Source organism: Battus philenor, unplaced genomic scaffold (assembly GCF_028537555.1).
Source record: "Battus philenor isolate CCGP_79_NKW_IND1 unplaced genomic scaffold, ilBatPhil1.0.hap1 SCAF_3, whole genome shotgun sequence".
Taxonomy (NCBI): domain Eukaryota; kingdom Metazoa; phylum Arthropoda; class Insecta; order Lepidoptera; family Papilionidae; genus Battus; species Battus philenor.
Window position 1 is genome coordinate 3,837,068 of NW_027181693.1, and position 27,376 is coordinate 3,864,443.

General features: G+C 31.6%; 1 protein-coding gene and 1 non-coding gene across 3 annotated transcripts in view; both read right to left on the bottom strand.

Annotated features, from left to right (window-relative positions):
* The window catches only part of LOC137927112 (protein bunched, class 2/F/G isoform-like), a 156,181-nt gene that overhangs the window by 103,371 nt on the left and 25,434 nt on the right, over window positions 1–27,376 (bottom strand). The gene's annotated exons all lie outside the window — the stretch shown is intronic.
* TRNAK-UUU (transfer RNA lysine (anticodon UUU)) lies at window positions 85–157 on the bottom strand. Its single transcript has one exon. It is a non-coding gene; the product is annotated as a tRNA-Lys (tRNA).

A 27,376-nucleotide genomic window follows, 5' to 3' on the forward strand; every position in this document is an offset into this window, starting at 1 on the left:
TAAAATCGTTACGAAATAAAAAACGATATTAAACATTTTCTCAAAAAATCTAAAAAATGGTTTAACAAATAAGCATAAAAGTCTCGCCCGAACAGGGACTTGAACCCTGGACCCTTGGATTAAAAGTCCAATGCTCTACCGACTGAGCTATCCGGGCTCACGTCGATGTCTGTCAAAAAATCGATATAGTTCTACAAAATACTTCATACAATTATAACCTCCAAATAAAATTCTTAAAGTAAATAACGAGTTAAATAAAATTTACCATATAATGAAAAATGATTTAACTGAAAAAAAAAGGACTAACGTTAAAAATTTAAATATTGCACGCTTAAACCATCAAAACGGTATGAGACAAAACATAGCGCCATCTATCTTGACATAACGGAACTAACATTTAATCGTTCCAAGTTTAGTTTCCCTATTCAACGCTAGATGGCTGTAGTGAATTAATGATTGATTTAAACTTATTTAAAGCGAATAGCTTAAAACTATTAAGTATGTGATTAGCCTTGCCAACATGCCATGTAAAACTTCATACCCTGAGGACGCTCTGCTCTCACTTAGCAGGGACTTGGGCAACAAATGGAACAAAAGTCTATTATATCGTTATCGTAACACCATTCATATTTCATAAAGTGTGACCTGATTTGCAAATTTACTTCGTTATAGTCTTGTACAAACATTGATGAATAATTCGACGTCGTTTTATTATTAATAAGGTTTCACATCATACATACAAAGACGAAAAGCCTTATAAAATTCAAAAATCTACGGCAGTTGAATCGGACGTTGCGTTTTATATTTTAGCCGTTATCACGAGACGTTTCTGAGAACACAGATCATAATTATAAAATGATTTACGCTTTATTAATGTTAACAATAGCTTGTCCCATTTACAACTATTTAATTTAGAAAAAAAGTAAACAATTACTAGCAGTTGTGCGTTTTTTCATGATAAAACTCATGGCGAATCAGGTGCTTTCAAGTGCATATTTTCCCAAATTTTGAATGGCATTACAATAAGTTCTACACTAAGTTTGTTCACTACGTGTCTTCAAAAAAAAACTTTGTATCTTTTGAATGAATTATTCGTTTAATTCTATTGTAGCAAAAATAGACAATTAGCAAGAAACTTCGTTGTGAATAAAATTGCAACGTTACTTACGTCATATTCCTATACCACCACAACATATCCCGTCAGTTTATTTATTATTTAAAACTTTACATTTTAAATGTTATTTACGTGTGTAGTTTTCCAAAGCCCGTGTCTGCATTCCGTTGCTGGTCCGGTAAAGTGACTTACTCGTTATGCATATAATTGTAATAAACAAATTCCACGGTTGCGTCACAAATAAAAAGATTCTGTTGTTTTTTATCGAATAATTTCCTGATACTTGCGGGGAGGTATAATAACGGCGTGCTATATAACTTGGTCGGGTGTGAATTTGTTCAAAATAAACGCCTGTTGATTAATTGATTTAAAAGAGTACTTACAGAAAAAATAAATGGGAATGTAATAATTGGATAGAATTTAAAATTCATCAATTTTGTCAACAAGCGCCATTTTGGGATTGCTTAACTCACTGTGTGCGTCGTAGGCTGTCATTGTACCTGTAAACAAAGGTAAGATTGGTTAGTGATATGAAATAGAACAAATTAAATATATCTGCAATGATGGACGGCACGGCATATTATTAAAAGTAATGATAAAAGCGCGGAACCCAATTTTCAAGAAAGCAAAGTGTACGGTACATGTTCATTTATTAATTTCCAGACAGATCTAAAACGTACATTCGTGAAGCTGTTTCTCACGTAGATATCGACGCTATTTCTCGCGCAGTGAAAGCCAATTTGCGTTCGAATATCAACGAAAATTACTCCTATCGGCTCGGGATCTTTTACCCAATTATTGTGGGTAACGAGGTGTGCAGTCGTTATTAGTGGATGGGATCTAAATATACTAAGCGCATTGCTGTCCAATGTTTGCTGACTGATCGTTGTCCTCTGTGGTTTGCGTAACCATAAATAAATGGCCCAGAAAGATGTAGATACGTAATATGAGTCCGTCGCTCGTGTTAGTAGTGCGTGCGTGTGCTCCGCAAAAACAATAGGCTGCAATATGTTACCACACGCATATTAATATACGTGTTTGTCTTTTCAAGCGAACTCCTTGTCAAAGGAGTATAAATTGCGTACGAATTGCATATTTTTAACGATAGTAAGCGACAAGACTTAGATGTACCTCATAGTAAGTCATACGTCTATGAGAATGCTGCTCCTAGTCTTTTATAACACATACTGTTTTCTACCGCCCTCTTTGCGATCTTAATGAACCTTCCCTCAATTAGTTGGAATTTCGTAAAATCCTTTCTTAGATGACCCCTACTCAGCGGAAGGAATATTCCTACCAAACTTCGTCTCCTCATGGTTCCTAGATATATCGTGATGAGTGTCAATTTTGTAGATACATATGTAGTTAGAAGATATCTTGCTCATCTCATCTTGAGTCATAAATCGGCACGTTTAATTAGCCCAATAAATTAAATAGCTATATAAATCTTTAAGTAAAGCAGTATTTCTTACATGTTAGGCTGAAAAAACTATATTAGTATTATTACGTGGTGTTGATATTAATTTATTATATAACATGATATTGATATTAAAGCACTATATGCCAATAATAATAATATCAGTACATGTCTGTTTTACAAATAATAATTTAAGATCGACTCGCCTATCGAATATACGAAAGCTCTTTAAATGTGACAGGAATAAACTTGCAATTTCATGGCAGTTTTATTTACCTATTTACAGAAATTTCCTGCGACTTTTTAAAAATTCCTGTTATTTACACTACTGTTCTGTAAAACTCCGGAGTAAGTATTAAATTTTCATAAGTGTTCGAACATTCTATATGGATATAAAAATTCTGTAGTTTTCACTGCGCGTGGAAAAACACAAATTGTCGTGTCCGATACATTCATGATCACGAACGAAAAAACGGTTTTTCTTTCTTTTTTAAACACTTGTAAATAAATAGTAGTTTAGGGTATTTTATGTGATGACAAAGTGTTACAACCCATTTTAGGTTATATCTATGGTGGAAGTTAGACTCAGATATCACGTTTGGTTTACTGTTTCGTGGCAGTTGTAGGTACGACTATGTTATTTAACTAAACTGTCTTTGTACCAATGACACAAGTTGCTTGTTAAGATATATACGTATTGTTTAATTGGGTTGACCTAGTCTAGGTCTGGACAAAAATGTAATTAAAGTAAGTAGCGTAAGCCACCGACGACCGTGGCATCGCCTTGCGTGTCTTTAGGCTATTATTACACATTATGTTCGATAAAATGTAAAGATTCCACTCTATCCGAGAATCCATGATACTTTCTTAATAAGACCAGTACTTTACATAGTAAGATCTAAAACTAGTTATATTGTTTTATTTAATTTATATGCGAATATTTTGTCATCATCATCATTATTTTAGCCGTAAGATATCCATGAACAAAGGCCTCCCCATAGATTTCCAATAAGGCCCGGTTGATGGTGGCTAGCATCCAGCGACATTCGCCTACTTTAACAATGTCGTCGGTCGGTGGATCATCTGCGCGCTGTGGTTTGCCCGCTGCTACTTATTTTGAAGTTACCGTCCACGGAATATTATTATAAATAACCCTGTAGGTTAACAGAAAAAACCTTTTAGTTAAAATACTGAATATTTAATAATATACAAATTAATGAATATGAGAATTTTTAAAGCGGTGTTTGAATAACGCCATTAGCATTTTTGCGTTTCTTTTTACCGACTTCAAAATTGTTATAAAAAATGACAGACAAATCACAATAATAAAAAACGTCGAACGAAACGCAAATAATTATTATCGTTATGAATGGCGCTCGGCTGTCTCATCAGCATAAAATATGAATGGACCGTGTTCAACTGATGTCACGCCGCGTATGCAACGATACTTCGAAAATTATTACACTATTTCACTGTCTGCGGTGAACGAGTAATGTGAACAACGCCCACAGACTCGCCTGGGGCAGCCAGCCTGAAATCGTTCATTTCCAGCTCGTGTTAAGTTCGACCGACCAATAGGCTTTTAGCCAGTCAAACACTTGTCTAGCATCGCAGTTCGCTCTACAGTGGAGTGAATGAATTGAACGTAACGTCTAAACGTTCACACGCAAGTATAAAGCAGTTTCGCACAACATCGAATAAAGGTATTGTATCTTATGTAAGTAGGGTTTGATTCATACAATTTAATCTTGAACAAATAATTAACGAGTGGTATCCTTGAAATCTTATTGCGTATTACTTTAAAGTATTAGCAAAACAATTGCAAACACTTGCAATTATTTTACTTTGCAAGATCTATAGGATTTGTTCACCGAGAAATACACGTAGTGATGCTTCTATAACACACGCACGATGATTTTATTATTCAAAAAGCTTCTAAATATGTTAGTTTCTTAGTTAACTGTAATTATGCAAGCAACCATTTAGGATAAGCATCTTTAAACATGCAAATTAACAAATAAATATTTTTAAATAAAAATGAAAAAATCATTAAAAAAGCTTTTAGCGTTAATATTTAGCTAATAATTGTGAGAAATAAAATAATTGAATATTTAAAAAAACAACAGTTCCTATTATTGATTTCAAATTATCGAAATAAGTATTACCTCCTTCACTAGACTGGCATATAACGTATATTAATAAAATGTATTAATATTCTATTATAGCTATTCGAACAATGACAATATACTTAAAATGGTATATGGATATATGGAGTTGATTTTTATCATTTTGTTTAACCACTATCGATGTACAAACATCGATAATAACTTCAGTAGTACGTTTACTGAACTTCGCACAAGACGGCATCGTTAAACGTTATGGAGATATTTTCTCCTTTTTCCTGTGCTGCGTATAATTAACGAGCAAGATGCAAAGTCTGTGATTACGGGACAGCTTTGTGGTCTGCCTTAAGGCGATTACTTACTGGCTTATAATACCTGTTACACGTATACTAAATATTACCCTCTCTGATCTTCTTAACTATTTCTGCACAGTAAACGTCTTTTGCGTTTATGTTTAAGTGTTGACGTAGAATCGCGTATGTTACACGGGGACTAATTATCGTAATATTATAATTCTTAATGTGTTCTGTGAAACGTAATTTGCTAAATGATTACAAATGCTACGTACTTTGAAAATGATTCAATAAACAACCTATTTAATGCTTTTACACTAATTTCTTATCATTCTGCAGAAAGTGAACACACTTTCTGAAATTTTTGTTTGAGATTAATTTTTTTTTCTATTGGAATGCGTCGGGGCAAAAACTTCTGACTAAAGTCTATACAACATATAGCAAACAACAATTAATTTTATTAATTAGTAATCCGGATTTTACATGATTTTTATTAGTATATTATAATAACGTTATTATTAAAAAAATTGATTTTTAAATAGGGTGTATCACACATTAATTGAACAAACACATACATTATTCACCCCTTATAAGCTTGACCACTCTATGCAAGCTATATTTTATCATTTTATGTTTTCTTTTGTGAACACTCATATGTTTATATCTAAAATTTATATATCATAGAGTAAAGTAAACAAGGCTTAAAAGGCAATTTGTTAGGCAATATTATTGCTCAATCGCACAAATGAAAATCTGTTTTCTTTCTAAAGGAAAGAAGTCATTTTTAATACTGAGAATAAAACATACAATAACATATACCGACTAATAGGAATCTATAATTTTGTTCATTTTAATACAGAGTCCAAAACGTCTGTTTTTGTATATAATGTGTTTTGATGGTAAGTTAAGTCACGTAGCATCATACAATGAAGCTAAAACAAACATGACTGTGTATTACTGAACGGCAAAATCTCATTTCTTAACGGAAAAACAACGGTATCGAATACGCAACACGTTCTTCTTAATTGGCAAGCCAGTGGGTCTTAACGTTGGCAGAGGTTAATAGAAAATCAAGGTCACTTAAGCAATATAATCGCAACTAAGTTCGCATTTAGCTTATGAAATTAAAATAATTTTAAAAATTGGAAATAAATTATACGTTTTTTACTGAAACACGGTTTACGCGAAATGAGTTACTGGGGACTTTCTATATTAAAATGCATGTGAAGAAAACGAACATATTTATTAATATTATTTTTAAGGAGTTTATGTAATAAAAATTACATTTTATTATATACTGTATCACTTAAACCAACGTCACGCTTAATTCTGATGTAACGTTGATGTAGCAGCGAACCTTCGGAAAATTAAAAAAAAACCTGTCACCTAATTTTAAAATATTGATTACATATTTTAAATTACTAACTGATGATCAAAATTGTGTATTTTCATCGTGTAGTTACTTGGTAACAATATGTGCTAAAACTATTGTTTTTTTTTTGTGTAAATTATAATTTCATACTGTTTCGTGAAGCGAATCGGAAAGCGTCTTCAACACAATAATGCCAGGGTAGCATCGTACTTTTCGTGTATCATTAAAAAAAAAAACAGAAAAAAGAGTAGATTTACTAATATATTGACCGCTCCGCTGTTGCCAAATCAGCCAATTCGATTTTTTTTAATGCAGGAAGCGTTTGCAAGTTGTACAACACATTGTCACGCGATTTTTATGAAAATGTTTCAGCAACGAATTTTCTTATTTCGGTAATTGATGAACTATTGGACAACGATATTCCAAACTTCGTGTTTGTTACTTCTAATATATATTTATAAATAAAACTAAAAAAAATGATTATTATAAGATTACGTTTGCTAAAACAGTAATCACATAAATTTAAAGTTTAAATAATCTTACGATTGATGTGCGATTTTAAAATACGGCTGTAAAGACAATCAATGTTAACACTGATGTCCAGGCTAAACAATATTGTTGATAACTAAATATTTTACTTGGTGGTGAATATTTTGTTACCATTATTCTTAGACAAAGTAAGTTCTGGATAAGAAAGTACTTGAACTATTATTTTTACTAAAATTACTTTCCGATCTACAATTTTGTATAGTTATGGATTTTAAAGTGATTTTATTTTATTTATTTTATATATTATCGTAGTTAAGGACAAAAACAGTATGATACGAAAAAAAACTAATCCTTACATTAAATACAGCTGAATCACATATACTAAGCAGCGTTTAATGACTGAATACAAAGATACGTTCTGTCTAAACTAACAAGCATCTATTTAGGCGTAAATTTTAAGTTTTACAAAAATTTACCACCAACACCTATTTTTAGTGTAAACAATATTATTAAAACTCATATTGAAGTAACTATTTTTGAACCTGTATATACAGTTTTTCTAATCTATTTAATGATAAAACAGGTATAAGCGAAGTAACAATTGCTCTAAACGCGTCGAGGCTTATGTTTTACAGTTATAAAAAGCTGTCCCTGGTGTGAAGTGTTACTGCAACTTTGTAAGGTATCTATTCTTTGTTGCCTTTGCTTTGGCTTTGGACTTAATTCTCTGTTTTATTACTAGATAGGTGACATTCGCCATGTTGCTCACGTCGTTAAGAAGTTTAAATGGCGTAACCGTATTCAACGTGCATTGCAGAAATTGTGTTCAAAGTATTGGTAGCCCAGAGGGACTATAGACATGATACAACTTTTTTTTATAAATAATTTGTTTTTTTTTTGCAGATACGTATTTAAAATCAGTAAAACAATGACGTCCAATTTATATTTTAAGTCTGTATCAAATATATTTTTACCGTGACGTAATATTTAATTTCGACCTTTAAGGACCAGATTTTTTACAAGGTGGTAGATTACAGATGTTTACCATATATATACACGAATTGCAAGGTAATCAATAACAACATTCGGTTGTTACAGTGAAAGTGGTATATATTCATGTTTATCTAGTTACCGGTCGAATATGTTATACGCGTAAATCAAGTGTAGCTAATGACAAAAAATTAGGCAGTCGATAAAGCGACATGTTTTTTTTTTTGTTAGATAAAGTGTTGAATACTAGACTGGCCAGGCTTGCTGAAACTGGTTTCGCCGATACTCGCTGCGAGTGTAAACACGCAGACATATTTATTGTACGGATAGGTTCACTACAGAGAAAACCTCTCGCTCCGACAGACAGCGCGTTGTTCAACATTTACTTACCGTGGCACCGCACACGAGGTTCGTTTATACCAACTGATTATGTTTCTCTGTAGGCAGAACCTAGTTGAAAAGACATCAATAATAGTATATGCGTTCTAACAACAAGATAAATTTACACTCATTTAGCTTAGTTAATGGTGATGAAGGAGCTTAGAAATTGGTTTGATCGAGGGTCTGAACAGTTTAATAAAGATTGTATTTTATTTATTTAAGAAGAAGGACACCGATGGTTGTAACACACTATATAACTAGTACGGTTGCCAACGTCATACTAGAGAATTATATATAGTAATTTTAAATAAATAGATAAATTTTAAAAGAAATAAACAATATAAAATATTTTTGCGGACTTCAGCCTGTAAATTTCTGTATCTAAAAGCCATCTGTAGTTTGTATACTATAATTGACACAAAGTTTTCACCTTAGGCTTTGAAACCTCGATCTTCGATCGTAAGACAAAGCACCAAAGGCTAACACTGTACATTAAATTAAGACATTGAATAACCAGGAAATTAATAAAATTAAGTTATTGAACAGTGAGCTTTGTTTATTAAGCAAAAGAGTAATCAATTTTAATGTGACGTTTTAAAGATGCTTTCTCCACACGTTGTGGTGTCGATACTTCAAATGTAACAAGTCTGTAACAGCAGTTTATAAGAGAGCGTCATCGAGTTACGCCAGCAGTTACGACGTTATAAATCTTGCTTGGCTGATGTCGTTGGGCAATAACCGTACATATAGACTCGAAATGATTTATTTGAAATAAATCATTTCATATGACATTTGACGGTACTAATCTATAGTTCAAATTCAGTAGTTTAAGAAATTATAATTGATGGAGTATAAAACAATCGATACACAGTATATACCAAACTTTTTTAAGTTATAAATAAACCCAAAGATTTATAGAGTTTAATAGAAAACTATCGACATCCATCTTGCTACTTAATTTACACTGAGCGAGTATGAAGATGCCTGCACAAATATGATCAAACCAAAATTTCGTAGAAAAGTAAGTACTCCCACATATCAGCAGTATAAAAGAGAATAGCCCTGGTGCACATTGGTGAATTAGGTTAAGTATTCCACTTGATGGACTATGCAACTGTATGCCTGTGGCACGAAAATCCATAGCTGCATACAAAAGGACCCGACTTTAAAAATAATTTATAGTCATAGGTGTAAAAGCTTGTGACATTTTTTTAACGCATAGAAACTATATTTAAATAATCAAAACATAAAATTATCGCTTTTTAACTCTAAGTCCTTTTATTAAATAAAGTATTTTTGGACGTATTTTTGACTAGTTCGTTGAAAAGGCAAATAGGCAGAGAAGCTGAATTTCATAAAAATAAGCTAAATTTAACAAGTACTGAATTTTTGATGATTAATTCATAACATTTCAATACCACAAAAGAAATATATTTTAGTCAATATTTTTTTAATAAGCATTAATACCCAGAAAAGAAAAAATGTTTGAACATGAAAACTTGCATTTAAAAAAAAAGAATTGATTCCTTTTATGAAATAATTTTAAATAGCGTTATACGCGATTTTAATATTCAGTTCTGTAATATGAACAACAAGTATGTTATATGGCATTCAACAACATAACATTTAAAAACAATTTTCAACTTCATACTTCACGACGGACTAAAAGAGCTGGATAAATATAAATAGTCAAATCGACGTTCATTTTATTGAGCAATTTGGAAAGGTCGCTTGATTCTCAGACTAAAAACAATATTTGATATAGCAAATACGAGAATATAGTATTGAATTAAGCAAAAATCGCTTCAAATTACATGAATTATCGGGGAATCTCTCAAGTCTTTATAAGAGTACAATATTAGAAACTAATTTATAGACACCCGGTGTTTTAAAACTTGTCTAAAAATACGAACTACAGTTTTGTACTTACAAAAATTATCAAATTAAATTAATATTAGCAATTGTGAAACTGTGAGACACAGAAATAAGCAGAATATTCGGTACTATCTATTACAAATAAATCAAAATACAGTGTTAATGTGTTACAATAGTATTACGGCACATTACTTTAAGTTCTAATTATAGATGAAGGTAAGGAAACTGTAAAAGTCTTACTGTGACTTTCACATATACTTCATATGTTTGCCGACATTCAAGTTAAAATAGCTAATCTATTGTACAAGTTACGTAAAGATTGGAAGAATAAGGACTAGGTTAGTGTATTACTAACGATACGGACGATAATTAAATTATTGTAGGTAAGATAAAATGTAAAAAGGCAAGTCCCGACAAAACGAAGTGAAACATGGTATGGAGTCACTAATTACACTATTTCCGGAGACAATCGCGTAACAATCGTGCGACTAGAGCGGCGTCTGTAATTGCCGCATTTTAATCTGTTATGAAACTCAACGGTCACTCTTTATCAGTTTGTCATCACTGTTCGTCACATAGTTTTACTAGTTTATTTCTTCCGGTGATGACGTTTTACATGTTCCGGGGGGCACTGTATTACCTAGTTTTTTGAATGGAAAAATAATTATCTTTTTAACGTTGAATGATTGAAATCAATGCTTGGTAATAAAAATAATTGTATTTCCACATTCACAACAACAGTGTTTAATTATTAAAATGCACAAATTATTTAAAAACGTTAGAAAAGTATTTTAATAAGTTTAAGCTTATAAATAACTTACACGGATTGTTTAAACAATCAAACAATAAAGTTGATATCTTTATGTAAAACATCTTTCATTTACCTATACACATACATAGGCTCAATAAAATTTTACTATGTTGCGTTCAAAACAAAAGGATTACGAGTGCAGCCGATCCAATGCCGTTTGCAGTTTAATTTAAGAGCTGTCTTTCCTCTAGCGAGTCCTTATCTTTTTAAGCGAGAAGTCAAGGGCCAATTCGCTTCGAATATTTATTTAACGCATGATGTACTTGTGTGAATATTGAGTCGCAGTTATCTCCTCCTATGGTTATTGCGAGGAGATCATTTGAACATATAAATTGTTGAGCAAGTACACAGCGCCGGTATTAGGCGCCATAAGACAAAAAGAGCTTGCACTAGTGCCAAGTTTTTTTATCCGGGAGGCACGCTACGGGGCGTGTGTTGTAAATCGTCATCGTATATGAAAGTGACAATGTGTTTAAAGCATAACTTTTGACTATCATAATAATATGCATTCTGTTAGAACAATAGAAGCTTTTCTTTCTACTAAAATATAAGGAGTATACCTTGACATCCTTTTGGTTGTTAGTCATAAATGTCAAGTTAGATAATTCTCAATAACTTTTTTTATTCTATTTTGAGCTTCTCTCTGTTTCGAGCTTATATGTATAATTTTTTATAGCAAGATAGAACTAGTCGTTTTTGTGCAATTGTTAAAGTATATAAAATTTATTACTATTATTGTTGACAATATATCCAATATTTGTTGATGGTCTTCACACATGTACAATGGCACGCACACGTCAGAATGATGCGATCGCAATACACATAATGAATTTGGTAGACATTATTAATATATACAAACAGTTTAGTGAGAAATTCAATTTGCACAATATTTTTGAGTGTCAATAATATTTTCCGATGTCATTATCAAGCCCAGACAGATTAGCGTACGCATTTACAAGTCAACACTGCTTATAAATAGATAATTTGGACGTTGGCGCAAGTTGAGTAATTGATATTTAAAGACTGGAATGTATGCGACGGTTTATAACTATTTCAAACCTAACCGAGATCTAATCATGTTAAAAAACTAAATTAAAGTTTGAATAGTTGCTTTTATTTATTTAAATTAATTAAATCTTCATGTTATACAGCGTCACGAGCCCCCCCCCCCCCCCTAAAGTTAAGCAAACTATTTTATTAGTACCAACATCTAATTTTTAAAAGTGTTCAAATAAAATAGGCACTAGTAACACCTTTAATAATTGGTTGTTAGAATTGAAGTGATTTACAATCTTTTTATGAAACAAACGTTTAAAAATTTTTTAACGTCCTAAAAATGTTACATAAAAAATATTTAAACGGAGTTCGCCGAGATTATATTTCATAGACAAAGTCTTTCGTTTCGAACGTTTACGTGTACATTACGTTCTAAACACTATTCAGTGCGGGACGTCAAGGAGAACTTATCATATTTAAAAAATGTTTCCGTGCCAATTGGGTCAGTCGTCTAGTAACCTGTCAAAAGGTATGGCAGAAGTCGCAAAAAATAGCCATTCGCAATAACGTTGTGTATAATTATAGAACGTGTCAGAGGACAAAGCCATTAAATATTTACACAGAAAAATAAGACAGATCAAGACAATCTTATAGAAAAAAATAAATTATTTCCTAAGTTGTATGAACAGTTGTAACATTATCGAAGCACTCGTTCTTTGTCAATCTACACGCGGACATATTGACATAATGAACAAGAAATATATAGTTTTGAAAGGTATTCTAATAAACTCAAAAATTTAATTTAAAAAAATCGATGTTTTTATTGAATGGAGACGGTTTGACTGAACAAATGGCACGTATTATATTGAAAGGTTGTATTCGGATAACGTTCCGAGAAACGACAAGAGAAGTCGTGGTAGTCAAAGCAAGTAATTCATAAATTAATATCGAATGTATAATGAAAATATTCTGACAGTGTAAAAGCTACAACGAATTTGAATCCAGTTTGACTACTAAATAAGACATACTTATAATATCTGTAATTCTATAGTAAGTTTAAATGGCTCATCATCGCAGTTTTATTAAAAAAAGGCTTCATCATTTGTACAAAGTTATTTGTGATGACTTAATAGCCACGGTATAGTTTTCGACACTAGAAAAACTTGTAAGCGAATATTAAGTTAAATCGTAGCTATTATCGATATTTATAATTGATGCGGGGTTAAGAACATAAAAAAATAATGGCGTATAAACCGATTGTTGATTCATAGTTTTCTTTAATTATTTTAATGTTTTAGGGTTAATTTTTATTTGAAACATTTATCAAATACGCTTTATAAAAAATCTACTCTTACTATTAAAATAAATTATTAGTTATACTTTCATCTGTTATTAAAGAAATATTTTTATCGCCTGAAAAAATTATAACGAAGCGTTTGCTCAAATATAAAGAAACAAGATTAATATGCCTCAACTAACTTCTTTGTAATACTTTGACAATAGGAACTCGAACTTTAGGGTTATTGTCGATACTTAGCTTCAATAGAACTTTTGTGTTGAATGCGATGTTAACCTTATTTATGAACTTACTGAAAATGCTATAACATGACAATGAACTGACAAAAATAATGTCGATTTTTTTTTGGTACTCTGTCGTAAATTTTTTAAATCTAAATTATATTATCAGAAAATAAAAATATTTTTCTTCAAGGAGGTATTTACATACTCTTTTGAATCATCAATATTTTAACATAATAAGTATTAAGCAATCATCGGCTTTGAATGCTGTTGTGTTAAGCAGAGCCAGTCAGAAATTCAAGTTGGACTTTAGAAACAAAATTAACTCGAAATCTTTGAATATAAATAGTTTTATAAAATTTATGTAGCAAAGATATCACATTTTTTTATGTAAAATACCTGAATTTTAAGTTTTCAACGTAATAGTAATGCCCAAAAAATGATTTTGCATATATCAGATACAATTTTGTAATCACACGAAATACATAATTATATTTGCTTTAATATTATATGTACATATTAAAAAAGTGGAGTAGAACCTTTAATTTAAAAAACTCGATATGCATAAATTTGAATGACTACATGATGTTTCATTTTAAAGATTAATTTTTATAGCAACTGTACACGTGTAGCTACGTCTCATTAGAAATCGATTCTAACTCTCCTAGATGTTAATATTTTATTACAAAGCGAGTTTGCAAGACGACTGCGCGTGATATAACAATGACAATGGTACTCACACAGGTGTGGTCCGCGCTCGCATAAGCGGCAAGCAAAGAGCTCGCCGCGGACCTCGCTATACTTATATTCATTACGTTGGAGGGAAGAAAGCAGACACGGCGCAGACTACATACAATGACCGAACAAGAAGTGGGTTAATTGAAGACAACAGCGCCCATCGCCGTCGGCACTTGCCGATATCAGATCTCGGTACGGCTCGGAATTAATATTGTAGCTACAACTCATTCGTAATGACTCGCAAAGCTGTGCTAAAAGCGTGCATGTAATTTAAAGTCGGATTACTTACCGAGACGCTAATAATATTTCTTTAATATTTTAGAAAAACGGGAAGTGATAAAAGCCCAAGTTAGTTTTTCCGCCAAACTAAGAATAACTTACGCTAATAGCACTGAAAGTTTTTAACATGTAGACATTAATCACTTCAAACAACGACACCTATTTTTTGGTCAAAAGCGGTCACTAAATGCGCATTATCCGAAAATTACTGTCTTCATATCATCATTTTAATTGTAGTATGTTTATTGCTAGGCCTAGGCCTCCTCAAAAGATATCCAATTGGTCTCCACACCAGAACCTAAAGGCCTCAGCGGCCATGTTTTCTGCGCGCTATGTGGCCTGCCCACCACAATTTACCAATGATATGAGTTGAATCAATATACATATTTGGAAATAAACAATTTGAATTTTCGTGTAGGTTTAAACTCATCGAAAAAATATTTTAAACTGTTTTTTTAAACACAAATTGAATTTAGGATTAAGTGGATTGGTAAATGATAAGCAACGATTGGATAGACGGATGCATATAAGCCTAGAGTTATTTCCTAGTTGAGAAATTATGGAAGCGACTTTAATTATTTACTGATAGTTAAATACACACAGTACTAGCAATTGTAGTTATCTACTCGGCTCTTTAAATGCCGGGATTTTTTGATGCAAAAACTTTTAATTTGATTTCACGACTACAGGTAAAAGATTTGAAAATAATACCTCTAGTCACAAGACTCGGGAATATCTATGATTGTGGTAAAACAATATAAAATCATGCCGCAACTTAATACTTGTGGTCACCATCTTAAAATTTAATTGCAGTTAAGTTTTTTAAATAAGTTATTTCACTTTTAGCCTGAAAAATATTAATTTTGTTATATAATAAGTATAATATGGGAAAGCAACAGCCAATATATTTTTTAACAACTTGTTTTCTTCTGTTCACTGTAACATCACCAACCCACTCTGTATATGAATCAAAATATCCTATGAACGAGATTTTTTTAAATATTTTGAATCCTAAAATTTGGATACGCATCACATTCAAAATTAACTTCAATACTAGCTTCCGAGAATACCAATCTAGAATAAATATTTATCGATATGGGAATAGGTAATAAGTAATTCTTATTTTTAAAAGAGTCTAAAACCATGTTATTTTCTTGATAGTTTTGTTTTACGTCTGTAGAACACGTGGCGACTATTTACACAAATGTTTGATAAAACAATGAGTATAATAATATTTAATTTCATTACTTTTTGATTAAACAAAAATATATCTATTTGCTCAACATTTAGATATTCAGTTCAAATATAATATCTATTATAATATCTGATTGACGCATCTATCATTAGAGTTATAAACCAAATCATTGAATACGATTAACAGCGGGGATCTCAATTAATTTCATTGCAAGAAAGTAAAAAAAGTTTTAAGTATAAACAGAAACTTTCTCCAGCTGACGTGGTATGTAATATCTCTAGGTATCTGCACTGCGACATATCCCACATTGATTTCTGTACTACTACAAAGTTTTATTTCGTTTCTTGAAACACTTAAGAAGATATCAATGCTGATTGCAAATATCGTAAAAGATTGAAAAATTATTTACTTCTTATTTAAACTTTCATTCTTCTACTTTTAATAATATAACTTCTTTTAAAAAGTTATAATATAACGTTATAACTATCCTTATGATCTGTCAGATAGATATACATTCTTACTTTCATATACATCAATTGATCAAGTGTCAATCATCAAAAATCAAGTGATTCTAAAAATTTGTTCATTATTTAATAAATAAATTCTTTAGCTTTATTTTAATTACTTTTCTTTGCCTTTAATTATGAACTCAACTGTCTTTTGTTGGTATAAACAACAAAAATTCTGTTCATCTTTTTCTTCATTTAGGTTAGTAATTTTAAACGTCCCTTTAGTAATTTAGGATAATCGAGAGCAATCTTTAGCTGAATAAAACTTACGCCTCTTATTCCTTTGCCGCAGTATGAAGATATAATTGGAAAGTCCATAGCCCGCAACCGTAGACGGGTTCATTGGATTTTAATGCAAGACGTCACTCGCTGAACAATACACCGTAAACACAATAAGCTAACGTAATGTGAGGTAAACGGTACACCGCTTCCTGGCCGATGGACATTAACCGAATACTAAACGCGGCCTCAAACATTAGAAACTCTAGCTGGTGAAGTGAATTGGCACACAAACTTATTCGAAGGTTAAGATTATTGACTAAGAATTCTCTTATTGAACTAACATAGTTTTTTCACCTTCCTCTATTAAGATGTTGACAGTTCAACAAAAACTGGCGGCGGTGATGACAAAAACCACAACCACACATGCACATAGACAGATATCATTAATTTACATTCTGAAGTGTACTTCAAAAAGCTACTTGTGTATAAACAAATATTTATCTCATTAAATTTATTATAAAATCAAAATTGGTGCAACTTCACTGTAAATATAGAAAACCGATTCTAAAAAGTGGAGTCAAATTAAATTAACACACCTGGCAGTTACATGGGGCAGAGTTGCAGAGTTGCAAAAAAAGAGAGTTATAATATATAGTCTGTTTAATTAATACTGACACCCACACGGGCGCAACGAAACCAGAGCAAAGTTCAATGTACTTGGATAGTGAAACCCATTCATCAAACTCACAGTTAGATCAGTGGTGTGTCGAGCGGCTTGTCAGAGACAATAGTAGACGTGTGACAGTCACGGTTGACGTCATCGCGTAAAAAGTAAATTAGAACAAGCCAAGCGACTTCAATTTCTTCGTACCCGTTTGAGGACAACTCGCAATCATTTTTAACATGCGTATGTTCTATTTACAAAAATTCAGCTTGTGATGAAAAAGTTTTTACTTATAAACCAAATATAAAATGCAATATAATGAAAATGCATGGTCAAAATAAAAAATTTAACATAATTTAAATTCATCAAGGTTGGGAAAACAAATTATTCTACTTTCCTTCATTCATAACGTTTGTAACGAACTCAACTATTTATTTGAAATATAAATGTAATAGAAAATGTTTATTATATTTAAATTTTATAGTTCAATTATGGATGTGTGCTGAAACGAGTTCATTACACCATTGATAATGATGGTATAGCAGGAAGGCAGTGCGGCCATCGGTTCCGGAAAGACGTAGACGAGGCGCAGACGACGGTGACGTCACCCCGCGACCCGCCAATTGGGGCAGCGGGTCTATCGCGCTTAGCTCTTTGTCAGTCAATTCACTGAACTTTGGGGTCGCTTTTTATATTTCCTCTGACAGTACCGTAGTTATTTTTAAATCATTTTAAAAGAGACGCGCCGTTTCAACGTAATTTGAATGATGAAACTCTCGAGAAACATTAATGTGTATTTATATTTTTAAGAAAAAATAGCCTTATATATTTTTGAATATAATAATTGCTTATAGTATTTAGTAAGATACATATAAATTTTGTCACCAACGACTGTACGTACCAGGCCACTGCATAGCCACCATAAAGTATGTAAAGTAGGTATCATAGTCGTAATTTATGTTTATGAAACCTGGTAAAATATTAATATATGCTAAACAGAAATATTTAGTCTGGGCCATAAATACTCTTAAAATTAAAAATAAACAAAAATATGATTTTTGTATTTGGAATCTATCACTTTTTATGATTGTTCATTGTTTTCTTATTTTCGCACCAATATTTTCTAATATATGTTGTGATATTAAAATGGAGTGAGGAGATGAGAGTGAAAGAGAACCGAATCACTGTGATAGCTTTACATAAAGTAGGGTTAAAGCCGAATACAATTTTTAAAGTCCTCTATGTGTTTGGTATTAGTCAAACGTTAGTCTACCGGGTTATTGACAGGTACAATGAAACCATTTCGGTTCGTGACAAAAAAAGATCTGACCGTCGACGTAGTTTGCGTATGAAAGGCGATCAAAACTTTAAGGGAAAGAATTCGGTGAAATCCTGGCCGAAAGCAGATTTTATCTTGGGAGATGAATATAGCACTTAGAATCATTTCGCGTATTTTAAAAGATAACTTAGTACTCGCAGCCTATAAAAGACACACTAGTCATTTCTTGACTGATAATTTAATAAAGAATAGGGTAGAAAATCACAGTAACAAAAGCACTTAAGCGTTTTGTTTACAGAAGACAAAATTTTAACACGTTCACGCCTGGGGCCGAATTTAATTTGTTTTTCTATGAGGCGGCGCTCAAATTAATATAAATAAATTAATATTGCGCTTCATCTGACGGTGCGTAGTTATTACCTGTTCAGTCCTACATACGCGGTGTTTGTTGCTCTGCAGTACAGTGAGATCTTATTGTGCAAGTTAAATAGCAAATACTTTTTTTGGCATATTGCTTATTATGGGTAATGTGCAATTGCCAGGAATCAGATTTTATTGATCAAATAACGACATGAAAGCATCTATAAAAAAGGCAATGAGACGTGACCGTTTTCTATTTATTCTTAAGATTCTACAAATTCATCATACATTCAGAATCACAAAAAACAATAAATAATGAAGTTATAAATAAAACAATATTAGATTTTATATTATTTTAACCGTATTTGATTTTTTTGTATAATACTGTTTTGTTTATGTTATTTAACAAAACTAATGTTTCTGATACATCATTGATTATAAATAATAATCAAAATAAATGTTTTAATGAATAAACGTTATATTATCATTATTTTAATTCTCAGGGTCTAATAGTCTAATAATTCAGAACACAATCGAATGCGGGTCAACGGTGGCCCGCGCCGCCCGATAGAACAGCTTAGTGCGGGTCACCGGTGGCCCGCGCCGGAGTGAATGTGTTAAACAAACAAAATAACCAAATTTATGTTGAAGCTCTAAAGAAATTTCCAAATTAGTCAACAGAGTAAAACGTGTGCATTATTCAGTGAATATTTGGTAGGATGTTAACTATGAAGGAGTGACCGCTATATTTTTTTTTGAAAAAGATGTCAAAACATCGTTAGAAGTGTACCAAGAAAGTCAGTTAAGTCCTTTAACAACACCATGTTCAAAAACCAAGAATAGTTCTTGCAGCGAGACTGGGAGCCGTGTCATAAAGGCAGATCCACCCAATCTTGGTTTGAAACGAACGTTCCGTAATTGATCAGAGCTGCTGACCGGCTGACCGTCATCTAATCTTAAACCACTGGATTATGATTCATGGTCAGTTTTAGAGAGTGAGGCTTGCTCTAAACGTCATGATAATTTGGATTCCCTAAAACAATCCCTACGATTGACAATGAAACTTTTCCCCATAGAAAGAGTGCATCCTGCTTTTGATAACTGGCCTCAACGTTTCAAGGACCGTATTGCAGTTAATGTAGATCATTTAAATAAGCATTATATTTTTTATGATTTTTTGTTAATGTATTAAACTAACACACTATAATATTAATAAAAGTTACGTACAATTAAAAATGTGTTTCTTTGTAATAATATTGTATGGAAAACTAAGTACATTATCATTATTATCACATCAGCAGTAAGACGTTCATTGGATATAGGCTTAACTGGATGACCAGAGGGCCAGTTGGAAGCGGTCTGCATACAAATACAAGTAGCAGTAATAATAGACTAAAAATATTAACTGTTAAGGAATAAAAAATAAATTCGAACAAGATAAATAAAAAATCCGCTTCGATGCTCTCTATGCGACCGACCAATTTTTGTTGCGCTTTAATAATTACAAATAAAATTATAAATTCGACCGTATTGGGTAGGTAGAGAATAAATATACGATAAGTGAAACCGCTTCCGCGTATAAGTGTGAATATCAACGCGTCAAGTACAAAATTAGTAGCAGAGTGCGTTGCCTCGGGGTAAGCGATGCGGGTGTCAGTGCACGCTCTTTGCGGGAACCGGACTGTGTAATCTAAAAGCTTGTAATGATTATCTTTTTGTAATAATATTTTATATAATATGATATTTAATGGTTTAGGAGAGCGCCTAACGCTAATAGTTACATAGACGAAACATAAAAAATTCTTACATTATTAAACATATTAACATAACCAACTCTGTCATCACACTTTAACTCTAAAATTTAAAACTAATGACAGAGGTCTGGAAACTAGAAACTTAAAATTTAAATAAACAGCTAAAATCTGAAGCTCGAAAACTTACAAGGTTATTGGGTATAGATGTAAACATTTTTATACATATTTCCAATCATTTCGGTATAAAATGATCACTTTGAAATATGTTACATAATTTTTTTAATGGAATGCAACAGATAATAACTTTTGGAAGTTCAAGTTCTGTAGGGACAGATAATAAATAATAATTAATTTTAGTATGTAGTAATGATGAATCTAAGGGGGAAGCCTACATCGCGTAGTGGACTTATTATGGCTGAAATTATGATGGTGATAATGAAGAATCTGAATTTAGAAAACGCTTTTTCCCACTACATTAACTTTATTTTATTTATTTTTTCTATGTACAATATATTAATTGGCAGCAAACGAGATTTTCAGTCAACCCTTTAAAACTCTTTCGTCTACAGCTATCGGTTCTGTGTATTCGTTGTATTAATCAGTATAAAGACAAGTTATTTAAGAAATTTCTCAACTGTAATAACCAGTAACAATAAAGCACGATAATTATCTCGTTCGCTGGCGAGCTTTTTCCGCAGCTCGCAGTCTGAATGCGCCTAATTTGCATAGTTAAGGGCACCGGCAGAACCAGAACAGTTTACTTTTAAATTGTTCGTTATATTGTCGCACTATAATGAAGAAGTTTTATTTTATATTCGTTTATTATGTTATTTAACTTATATAACGGTATTAAGTGCCTATTGCATACGATAATGCAGATATGGATTTAAATCTGAAGCGATGGTCACTAAATTAAATTACTATTAATTATTTTTAATACTTAACTGTTATTACGAGTCGTATTTTATTAATTATTCAACATTTTAGGATTATAAGTCATTTGAAAAATGTGTATATACGTGGTGATTAGTTACAGAAATAAAAAGCTTTAAATGGGCAAATGCTCATCATCTCAATAGCTCATTTGCTGCCAATTATGGTGTGGTTATATGGTAAACTCTATATTAAAACGCAATGGTTTCAGATAAAATAAATAACGTAATAATAATATAGTAAGAAAAAGATTTTAATAATTCGGATCATATTAAAATAAATTATTGTTTTACCCGTAGATTTTGTACTGCCGGAAATTAGTAGCCTGTCGGATTCCCATAGAAAAAAATATAATGCTGTAATATACTCGTACTTCCCAGAAATCATTTTATACAGCATGATTGGAAATAGATGTAAGAACCTTATAGATATTATGACATGTATATTCGTCCCTTTAAAGCATTTACACCTATAACCAATCATCCTATAGATCTAGAAGCAGCGGTATACAGATGTAAGTTTTACAATATCTCTGTGTTATAATAACAGTATAAAATTGTGTAGGACATTTTCTAAATTTATATTCACATTAGAATGCGACAGAATGTTGGCATGGCATAGATAGAAAGGCTGCTTGTTAACGAAAACGAGACCGGTATTTGTGGAATTCAAAAGCCGGACAAAAAAGTTGTCGAGTCACATTTAACGAAACGTCAGCGTTAATTTTAACATAACCGCCGTAGAGTCGATGGCCTTGGCGTTGAAAAAAAAAATCGCGTCGATACCATAACAGAGTTATAGCGTGCCATTGAGACGGGTGGCCCGCCAAGGTCATAGAGTCAACGTACAGAACAGGACGCCACCTGTCTCTGCCGCCAATAGCGTTGTAGATATGAATTACTGTGACAACATATAATTCGAAACGCCTATGAATAGTCCGCCTATGAATACGTTGCCTCACAAATGGATAAGTTGTAGAAATGCATTTTTGGACATGTACTATTTTATATCTTAACTAATATTTTGGGGAACCTTTTATAATTGCAAAGGATGATTGGTTATAATAACATCTGGCAGTACTTAGTCTGCTGGGACAAATAGTAAACGATAATTTATTTCAATATGTAGTAATTTGAATTTTGAAAACGCTTTTTATTACTAAAATATCACGTTATTTATGACTTCAATTTTAGGACATGGTTGTACCATACATTAATTGAATGAGCAAATGAGCTATATATTCATGTCTGTAAAGCTTTTACACATCTAACCAATGTCTCATTTATTAAGTTTGAAGCAACAATGAAAAAAGATTAGATAGCGCTCAGAAAACTCGTCTTGCAGTCTCGGGAATATTTTTTATGACAGCTTTTTTTAGCACATTTAGATAACACGTACAAATTATCGGTTGCAGTAAAGGAGAATCATACGAGACAATATAACTTGAATTTACATCATAAATTCCAAGCGTCTTTTAAAAAAAAAAATTGTGTCTGAAAATCATTCTGACAAACGTTATAATAGCGAAGATAAAAAATAGTTAACATCGTATAGTGTTACAAAATTTGTTTTAACAAGGGCATTTTCCTTAAAAAAATTAACACATTATTTATACGAATAAATGATTAAAAATAATTCTTTATTTAATTTGAAACACGTGTACGCGAGATACGAGTGTTTTATTTGAATAATAACAACGCTTTATTACCATAGTAGTCGTTAAAGGAAATGACGAAACAAATGACGAAAAAAAATACAACAACGATATTATCTTTGAAGATAATTTTAATACCTGGCATATCTAACGATTTATCATATAGCGTCATAACTGTAAATTAATGAAAAAAAGTAATAGTAAACAAAGAATAATAAATTAATCGCCATTCTATCAGAATTAAAAAAAAACATATTGGTTGGCTTAAAACTGGTTTTACTTTAAGACATCAAATAATATTTTTTACCATATTTCAACAATTAAAAATATTTATTGCTATTAATAATGATGCATTAATTAACCAGCCTCAAGGATGTAATTTTCGTTTGTTTTATCCTTATAAAATATAAGAAAGGTGTGAACGCCAATTATATGTCACAGATTACTTATCTTTAGACTAATTGTTTTATTTATTATTATCGTATCATAACAATAGATAAGAGTAAAGATTAATCTGTTACCAGTCCCCTGTCGATATCTTGAAAATAAATTTACAAATGCCGCATCATCAAAGTACTGAATAAAGATTTTGCTTACATTGTTAACTTAGTCATGGAAGTCGCGACCGAGATGTGATTTACAGTAATATTCCCGTAGGCGTAGCGGGCGGATTGTATCAGCTCCCAGAAATGGAAACGAATGTTCCAGAACTTTCTTTGTTAGTTTCAATGAGGGTCGTCAGACTATGATTCAATGTGTCTTGTTTGCAACTTACCAAGTGCAGCAGACACGATGCTTATTAAGTATGTAACAAAGTGTATGAATATTTTATATATCTTAATAAATTAATTTGAAAATATAATGAAAACTGAATAAGATTATTTGTAAAATATTTAACTGGTTATTTCTACAAGAAAAATGTTCATTGACGTAACTTGTTTAAACATTCAATAACGTATAATGTCTACGTAATGTTTTCATTCATTCATCCACGTGTTCTTACGTTTTGCATGTTTTTAAAATAAAAAAATTCACGTTTTGTAATAAAATATAACATTTATTTTATAAAAGATACTTTATAATAGTAATTAATTATTATAATAACAAAAAAATATATATACTTCTCATGTAACAATTTTATTAAGAGACGAAACAACACACAGAGTATTAAGAGACGAAAGTGCCTGTGAAACTTTGTGCCTGAGGCAAGTAATATTGTGGACTTGACAGAAGTCTAAACAAAATAGAAAACCAGTCTAAGAGCTATTTCTCAGTGCCTTATAATTATATATTAAAAGCACAACGATGAAAATATCAAGTCAATTGAAAAATTAAAACCATAGAAAATTTAAAACTCTGTAGAGGTTTAAAGTTGTAAGTTATGTATGGGAAACGCGAGTACGAACTGCCTGCAATAATTCTGTTTTCATTTTAATAAAAAATACGCCTAACGTGCCTCTCGTCCTACATGCACGTGAAGTGCGCAAGCTTCGTCCCGGAGTTCAAGACGCCATCTCGACCGGCTTACGTAACGACATTTCTTTAAATTCGCAATGTTTATACGGGTGCGGACTGGCGGAATGCCAATGGTGCTTTTTAATCGGTCTAATTCATTGAGAGGCTGCTTTATCGTCTGGCGATTGCAAATAGACAGCGGCGACCCCGGCAAGGTCAACTAATATTTTGGGTATTTCCACTTAAAACCTGGTAACTGGAATCGAATTAATATGAAATAATAACATTCGGCAACATTATTTAGACGTTATAGAAATTGATCTATTGTTATTCAACATATCGTCAAAGGTCAGGTTAACCCTACTGATCATTTTCGTCTTTATAGTTACCTAGACATGTGCGGCTCCGGTAAATAAGTATTGTACTTTTTACAAACTAAGAGAATTAAATGTGTAAGTAATAAGTGTACATATTTTATACAAGGACTTTGAGAAAACTTGGTCTAGAGAGCCTTCAGGTATGTCGGAAAGTAAATGCCTTAGAAATATTTTTAACAAGTATCCGATGTTGCAACGTTACAACATCCTGCTCCAATTTCGAAGAATCTTCTTATTTTCGACTAATAGTATAACAACGCCAGAGAATGAAATCAAACTTAAAAAAATTAAGAAATCAAATTTGAACCACACATTTTGTTCGTTTTAAAATCTTTTGATCATGATCCGTTGTAAATTGCGTGTAACATGTACCTTTTTTTGTTTGTAAAATTCGTGTACGGCATAATTAACAATTTTAAAGTACTTGTCCAATAAAAATTTCAATTACAGCTTTACTCGAAACCTGGGACATGACAATGTAAAAAAATTATTGTTTGATTTAACTCTCTCAAGTTGAAGTATGATGAGAAATATAGCCATGCTTGATTTTGGAATTGGAAATTAATGTTTCAGAAATAGTTAATAGCTTTTAGATATCAAAATATAATAATAATATTGACAATACAAATAACTTTCTTTAAAAACGTCGTAATTAATTAAACGATAATTTCGTCTAAAGTATTTATCAGTTGTTTTACGTGACTATTTTCATGACAAATATCATCATTATATAATCGCGACTATGTAATAAGTCTTGGATAAGAAAGAATATACAGGTTGATGGGTTATAAGTATAAAAGCTTTATAAGGGTGAATACATAGCTTATTTGCTTCAATTTAATATATGGTATACATTATATAGTATGAAAAGCGTTTTCAAAATTTGGATTACTACAAAATAGAATTTAATTATTATTTACTATTTGTCTGAGCAGACTGTACTGCCAAAATTTGTTGGTCTGTCGCATTCCCATAGAATAAAAAAATATATTTCAGAGTGATAATTTTACACGGTAGTTAGAAATTAAAGCTTTTGCTGATGTATGAGCTATATATTCAGCTTTTAAAGATCTATATTTTCCATCCCTGTATATGCAAAGCGAAAGGTTTATACAACGCATATGAATTATTTATAAGTGTCAAATTAAATTATTTTTTTTTTGTCTAAAAATTACTTGAGAGATAAAGCGGCTGCTGGTAATAGAAACGTAACGTCACTATTCCCCGAATAATCAAGAATAGAACATTTTTATGTATTCGATTGTTTACGCAAATAGTTTTCTCTTGTTGCCAACGTCGCCAGTTCAACACAAAACCGGCAGGTACAATGGCTTCAATTACAACTAGCTTAGTGGCGTTTCGTAATAACGCTAGTTATTATGCAAAGAGGCTGAAGCCGAAGTCAAAAACCGAAAGGAGAAAGTTAGTAAAAAATTATAGGTAATAAAACAATTGCGACTATTGTTTGAAAGATTTAAAGCTTGTTGCATTGTAATTAATCATTTTACGTTCCATATCAATCTTGTGGGTTGGATAGTAATTATTTTTTTATTCTAATCATTTTAAAGTCAACTATGAACATTATAAAATATACAAATAAACATTTATAATTTCACTGATTATTTTCCGTGACTTCTTTTAAAAGAAATTTTAAAGTTATCTGAACTATTTCTAAACTATTGAAATTATTTTTCATTTGTATTATATTAACGATGAAACTCTTAAATTAGTATTTGAATGACTCAATCGCAGCAAAAGAAATCACTTGAAAAAAAAAACCAAATGATCGTTTCTCAGAGTGTATAATTATATCCTACAAGGAAGGAAATGTAAATGTATTACCTCTTAGTATTTATGCAGTAAATGTAAAATTATAATTCCAGAAACTGTATGTGAAAATAATGACTAATTATTTTTAAGCATGACATAATTTTAAGCACATTTTAAACATAATGCTAACTACATTATTGTAACGTCCGCCAACATAGAGGATATTTTACGGTAAAACATATATAGAGGCTAGATTATGCTGACCTTTATATAGTACGTACATATAATGGAATATAGTACGTACATATAATGGACAATTATATCATCATTGACATAACTTCAGAAGGAGATCGGCCATCTATTCTGCGATCAACATAGCCTGTCTACTGCCACTTAAATTTGCAAATTTCTCAGCTATGCCAGTTACTTCCGTTCGTCCATGAACATTCACATGGACATTTCACTTTTTGTTAGGATTGAATAAAATCCACGATACATAGCTCATTTATTTTTAAATAAAACGATCGTTAACGTATCTATTATTGCGTAGTGTCAATATGAATTAATTTTCATCTGGACATACCGTAACGACGTAAAATACTACGCATAAATGGTAGAATGATAATCGGAGCCACTAATGAAAATGCGTGTGCTTACGCAGAGCCTGACCTCACCGTCAACGAGATAAGGACTATTTTAAGCCGCCTGATAATTACATACATTACGAATGCCTAAAGTCACGGCATTAGAGGCGACGCGTGAGTTTTGATTTGACCTGTCAACTACTACATTTACGTGTGATCAATTA